The sequence below is a fragment of the Mustela lutreola genome, chromosome 3, assembly GCF_030435805.1.
Source record: "Mustela lutreola isolate mMusLut2 chromosome 3, mMusLut2.pri, whole genome shotgun sequence".
In the NCBI taxonomy this organism is placed as follows: Eukaryota; Metazoa; Chordata; class Mammalia; order Carnivora; family Mustelidae; genus Mustela; species Mustela lutreola.
Genome location: NC_081292.1, coordinates 196,871,142 through 196,877,471, shown reverse-complemented (window position 1 = coordinate 196,877,471; position 6,330 = coordinate 196,871,142). Strand labels below are relative to the sequence as shown.

Sequence of the window (6,330 nt, the reverse complement as noted above, 5' to 3'; positions counted from 1 at the left end):
CTCAAAAAGGAAACGAACGACGGTGGCCGATAGTGGTCGAGTCTCCCAGGACTGCGCGGCGCGCTCTCAGAAGGATGCGCCTGCGCATTGTGCTGGTCTCCATGGCAGGGCCTCGGAGCCAAGACGAGGTTGAGTAGACTCGTTTTGAATTTTCTCCCCTCCGCTCCGGCACCTCGTGTACTTCCCTCCTCGCCCTGTAGAGCTCTCGGAAGCGGCGGGACTGGGGGAGTTGGGGGTTTGGCCGAGCTGTCCGCGCCCACGAACGGGACGCTACCTCCCAACCCCCCTTTCTTTCCTCCTGCCTCTTCCTCCCGTCACCTCCCGACCAGCCTGCTCCCTGAGCAACGCTGGCTCCTGCGGTAGTCGGGCCCGGGTGGTGACTTCAGCGCCCCGCCTCGGGGCCTCTTCGGGGCCCCACACGATGAGGCCCACTAACCCCCTCCCGGGACTGCGCCGGGGGGCCTCGGGAAGGCAGGCTGGAGAAGGTGGAGATTAAGTGTCTGGGGAAGGGTTGCTGAGCCCCAGGACACGCCACCGCCGCGGAGAAGGACCCAGACCCCTTGGGCGGGAGCGCCTGGTGTGTGGTCCTTCGCACAGCCAAGAGCCCCGCTTTATAGCTTTTGTGTTTTTTGTTTTGCCTTTTTTTTTTTTTCCCCCCTCCCTAGGAGCCCTTTTATATCTTCTGATTAGGAGGGGAAAGGGGTCCTCCCCCACATTCTCCTACGCTGTGGGACCCCCCCCCCCCCCCTCGGTCTTGAAGTTACCTAAAGGCCTATACCTAACTCTAAATGGTCCGGAGAGTTACTCTAATTGAATTTAGTTGTTCGCTGTGGGAGGGTGGAGGAAGAGATGCTATCTAGAACTCAAAGTTCCTTTTTTAAGTCTTTCGCCAAAACTGCAAGAGGGGGACTTCAAGAGACAGCAGTTTAGAATCAGGCAAAACTGGATGGCAGAATTTGTGGGCAGAGCGGTATGTGTGCAGGTGAAAACAACTTGAGTTTTCCTTTGCGTTGTTTAAAGATGCGCTGCAATTAATTGGGCACCTGGTATTGAAATCAACCATAGCCTGTGAGAAAGTATTTAAACAATTGCCAGCGGAAAAATAATATTTTACTGGAAAGCAGTGGTAATGAAAGGAGGATATTTTCAGTTCACTCACCTTTCTACAATGCGGGCTCTCCAACCTGAATGCCTCAGCAACTTATTAACCGCCCTGTGCCGCACGTGGGTCACTGTGAGAATTAATTGCCACATAGTAAATGTTAAATTTATCCCCATCATTTTCACTTAGATGTCAGTTTGGCTAGAAGCTTTGCCAACCTGAACAAATAAGGAAGAATGTCCTCATGGTTAGAGGAATTTCTCTTAGAGAAAAAGAACACCTCTGTACTGAAGTCCTAGGAAAGGAGGAACTGGGGTTGCAAACAACCTGTGGTCATTTAACCATGTGATTCATTGGGAGGGTGAGAATTGTATACCTTAAATAAGTTAGACCACCTGAAACTTGAAACACTTTCTTAACTGAAGTCTTGCTATTTAATTCGTATTTTCTGAATTTGGTAGAGGTGGATAGAAATTTGACAGTTTTAAACATTCTCCTTTAATTATAAGTGATTTTTGAGATACAGCAGTAAAATTGCCTGAATTAACATTCATAGAGCCCAAAATAATCTTCAAATAATTAGGTTCTTTTTCAGATAATTTTTTTTACTATTGATAAAATATTATTGGTTAAAATATCTTTGAAAAATGTATAGGTAGAGGGGTTCCTGGCTGGCTCAGTCAGTGGAGCAAGCAACCCTTGATCTCCGGGTTGTAAATTCGAGCCCAACATTTAAGATTACTTAAAATCTTAAAAATAACAACAAATTAAAAAAGTTTAATAAATTTTAGTGGTCAACAATTTGACATTTACCAAAATAAGAAAGTACAATACCCGGTAGTCACTATAGGTTGATCTTAATTTGAATGGAGTAGTATGACCAGTAAGATACAAAACCTAGATATGTACTTCGTAAGATAAACCTTCAATTTGCAAAGCAGAAATGTTGAATTCACCAAAGTACAGTTTTCGTTTAAGACCTTCCTTTAGTTAAGGAAAATTATAAGTGTTCAGAGCAACTGAACACCCACTATGATGGCTTTGGTGTTTTTTTTCAGTAGTGACTTGTCCTATTTGGTGTTCTCTCCATGCAGTACTTAGGGTAGTACTTTTGAGTGTTTTTCTTGGAACATTAACTTCAGGCTTTTTGTTCTTAATGATTTCCTACATAATTCATTTACTGTGGTTTTCATGAAGATACATTGTTATCTGGAAAATCACAGCTTGGAAGACTTGTGTCTCTATTATAGGTTTCTTTTTTTCTGCATGTAATGGCATGGTAGGGTATGATCTGAAGACTATGCATGGGCTTCAGAGTTCTATTTATTTTGGGTTTTGTTGTTTTTTCCAACTTAATTTTGAATCTGAGCCTTAATGCTCTTTGTGATCTTAGGCAAGTTACTTGACAGCTTTGGTCTTCTTATCTCTAGAGGTAAGATCCAACTCAGTGGATGTGAGGATTAAATGAAATAATCTGTAGAGCTCTCAAAGAGCAGAGGTAAAAAGAGTTGTGTATTTACAGGGTAAAAAATGAATGGAAACCAAGATTATAGGGAAGTTAATAGAGAGGGCAAACCTTAAGATTAAAGAGACATTGTGAACACTGGCCTTAAATTTTTTTTTCCAGTGAAAATTCAAAATAAGTTATTGTTTATATATATTTACATATATTTAAAATTTTGATGTTGACTTAACACACTAAAACTTTCCAAACCCATCTTTAAAAAAATATATAGATGTCCTATCAAATATTTGTGAACTAGGAGTCTTGATTTATTTTTGACACCACTGATAGTCATTTTGCATACATCATAAAAGGAACTTTGTGTCATTTACGTACCCTAAAAGATGAGAGAAATTTTATTTTCTAATGTACTTTTGAGCAACATTTTTAATGTTAATAAGTTAAAAAATCTGGCATTGATATTTAATATATTTCAAGATCCTTTAAATCTTAGGACACTAAAAGGGACCTAGAATTAGGAGAGTCTCTAAAACTGAAAGTGTCTTCATCTTTCAGTTACCCTGTTTGGGTATTTATTCTCAGGTAATTGGCTTTAACAGATACATTTTACCACACCCAAGACTGTAAAGGAAACTCAACAAAATAATCAGATGTTAAGAGAGAACTACCTCTAAAGTATTGAACAAATAAAATTTGCTGCTGAACAGAAGCAAAACAGCAATGGCCCAAATATGGTCCACAGAGATGTGAGTGACCTGAAAAGAAAAGAAAAGCCCGAATAGCCAGTCTTTTCCTTTCTGCCATACAGTCAAATATGTATAAACAATAAAAAGCCCCCTTTTCCCTATAAAACATGAAACTTCTCTTTTAACAGTTTCTTCCTAATCTTTGTTTTTGATGTGAGGTAAAGTCCACTTTTTTAATGTGAGAGATTTCTCTTCGAGAAAAAGAACACCTTTTCTAGAAATATTCTAGAAAGCAATTTGACAGCAAAATGTAATGCTTTAGTGTGTGTTCTGAACTCCAATCATTAACTGCCTATACATGTAATACTTTCTTCTTTCTGTTTTCTTTATGTAATCCCAATACTATTTGCTTAAGAACTAACCTCGTCAAACCAATTCCAGGATGTTTTACAGGGTGTTTTTTAGGGAGGGTGATCTTTAGTCTCAAGCTTCTGTGGTTCCAGAAGATGCCCTGTTAGTAAATATTTCATGAGAGAAATGCAATTTACTGGGGAGGTCTTTGAGTAGTAGTTACAGAATGTGACTTGGAACAAAACTATAGTCCACATGCCTAATTTTAGGTAAGGAAACTGACACAGAGATCCTGGACACATGCAGCTATCTGTCAAGTCAGTCCTAATCTGTAGTTTTCTTCAGCGGAGTGAGTCACAGGATGGTTCTACTGTACTAGGTAGGCAGCTGTGCTCACCACTCTACCACCAGCGCAGTTCTGTACTAGGCTGGTAATGGCTATTTTATAATAAAATCTGCATAAAATCTAGTAGTTTTCTTTATGTCTAGGAAAAGAAAATATATATTGAATACTTTCTCATTACAGAAGAAATGCTGCTGTGAAGACACAATTATGGCTCTCACACAAATGAAGCCACAACTGTCATGATTTAGTGCCCCTCAAAGGAAGAACTTGAGTGGACAAGAGAGGGCATTTCTGGGACTAGTAAAATGTTTGAGGCCTGAGTTTATACTTGAGCTACTACCTGAAGGTAATATTTTTATTTTTAACTAATCGAAAGGAACATCTCTATAAAAGTCAACTATTACCTATTACATATTAACGAAAAATCAGATTATACTTTGGATATAGGTACTTTGTTCTGTTTGTGTTTACCAGTTAGAAGAAGGCATTTTATACCTAGCTACTTAATATCTTTGTTCTTAAAAATGTCACTTTGATATAGTTAATTGGACATTAGGGGGATGCCTGGGTAGCTCAGTAGGTTAAGCATCTGCCTTTGGCTCAGGTCCTGGGATCAAGTTCCATGTTGGGGCCCCTCCTTGCTCAGTGGAGAGCCTGCTTCTCCCTCTCCCTGCCACTCCCCCTGCTTGTGCTTTCTCTCTCTCTCTCTCTCAACCTATCTCTTTCTCTGACAAATAAATAAATAAAATCTTAAAAAAAAAAAGGCTAATACTTTCTAGCATGTACTGACGTTGAGGTTAGATGGGAATATTGGATATTTTAAGTCACCCTGCATTTGTCAGGATTGAAAAGCATGCAGATTGATGGGGGAATTAAGGGAGGAAGGAGTAATACTTTTTTCCCTTCATTCAAAAAAAATTTGATTTTGAAAAGGATGTCTGTAGCATAGGAATGTACTTTCAACTTCCAATTCACCAATGGATTAGTTAATAGATACCGAAACCCATTTTTCCATATAGAAACGACTTTAAGTAGTATTTTCCCAGTTTAACCATATAAAATTTCTTTAACTTGTAGTATAGACGTATATGCTGAAAGGAAGATTTTGAGTTTTGAGTTCCAAAAGACAGCGGAAAAAGAAATTCTCTTTGAGTGGCAAAATCCCAGTCTGCATAAAATCCTGAAGTAGGTGGTTTATGTTTGGCAGTGTTCTTCTGTTAACATCTTTACCACCTTTCCTGGTGTAAATCCCTGGGGCATTCATCCTGCCTTCCTCATTGCAGCACAGCTCAGGCCTCTGCTGAAGCCCTTTTAAATGTTCTGAGCTTCAGTTGTACTTACTTTCTCACCTCCAGATTAAACTTTCCAGGGTAGCTATTCTGAACTTTTCTTCTTCTTCTTTTTTTTTTTTTTTTTTAAGATTTTATTTATTTATTTGACAGAGATCACAAGTAGGCAGAGAGAGGGGAAGCAGGCTCCCTGCTGAGCAGAGAGCCAGATGGATGCGTGGCTTGATCCCAGGACCCTGAGATCATGACCTGAGCCGAAGGCAGAGGCTTTAACCTACTGAGCCACCCAGGCATCCCCATGAACTCTTCTTAAATGAAGAAAGCTGTATAAATTTAATATATAAATTTACACAAATTTGTTAATGACTGATACTATGTCCAGAGTGTTTTTAGTTTTAAGAGAAAATGTTGAGGTGCCTGGGTGGCTCAGTCATTAAACATCTGCCTTCTGCTTAGGTCATGATCCGAGGTCCTGGGATCGAGCCCCACATCAAGCTCCTTGTCCAGTGGGAATCAGATTTTCTCTCTCCCATTCCCCCCGCTTGTGTTCCCTCTCTCACTGTATCTCTCTGTCAAATAAACAAATTAATTAAATTAAATAAAAAGGGCTTATTATCTCCAGTGAAAATTTCAGCTTGGGTAAGAGAAAGTAAATAAAATGAAAAAAATTTATAATGGGATCAGGGCAGCTATTAGGAAACTGGAAGCAAGTCTTTAGAATTCTTTCCCCACTAAGCTATTTGCACTTTTTACTTCTTCTCAAGCTCCACTTTTGAATCTGTTTGCAGGATGTTTTCTCAGTGATTACAGTGTCTGCAAGATTCGAACTCTAGCTTTTTCAAGGGATCAGAGGTGTTTATATTGTTTGCAGGAGGGCTTTGGTGCTTTAGGGACTGCCTTTAATTGAATTTCAACCAAGAAAAGTGGAGAACGAAATATGAACAAAGAATTTCTTTTAGCGTCTGTAATTTGTTAACCTATCAAAAAAAAAAAAAGATTTAAAGCTATAACTAATGAAGGAAGAAGGGAATTTTTTTCTGTGACTTTGATAGAGTTCCTGTTGTAATAGCAAGAGTAGGATTTGGGATCAG

General features: G+C 39.5%; 1 protein-coding gene across 11 annotated transcripts in view; it reads left to right on the top strand.

Annotated features, from left to right (window-relative positions):
- Positions 1 to 26: 26 nt before the first annotated feature.
- CARF (calcium responsive transcription factor) overlaps positions 27 to 6,330 on the top strand; it is a 109,431-nt gene continuing 103,127 nt past the window's right edge. For 7 of the 11 annotated variants that reach the window (XR_009352052.1, XR_009352051.1, XR_009352050.1 and 4 more), the window contains exons 1-2: positions 28 to 128; positions 4,131 to 4,296. The gene's annotated coding sequence lies outside the window, so the exon portion shown is untranslated. Of the gene's footprint in view, positions 129 to 832; positions 971 to 4,130; positions 4,297 to 6,330 lie in introns of those variants that run through there. The other 4 variants (XM_059168366.1, XM_059168367.1, XM_059168371.1 and 1 more) reach the window with 2 other exon arrangements.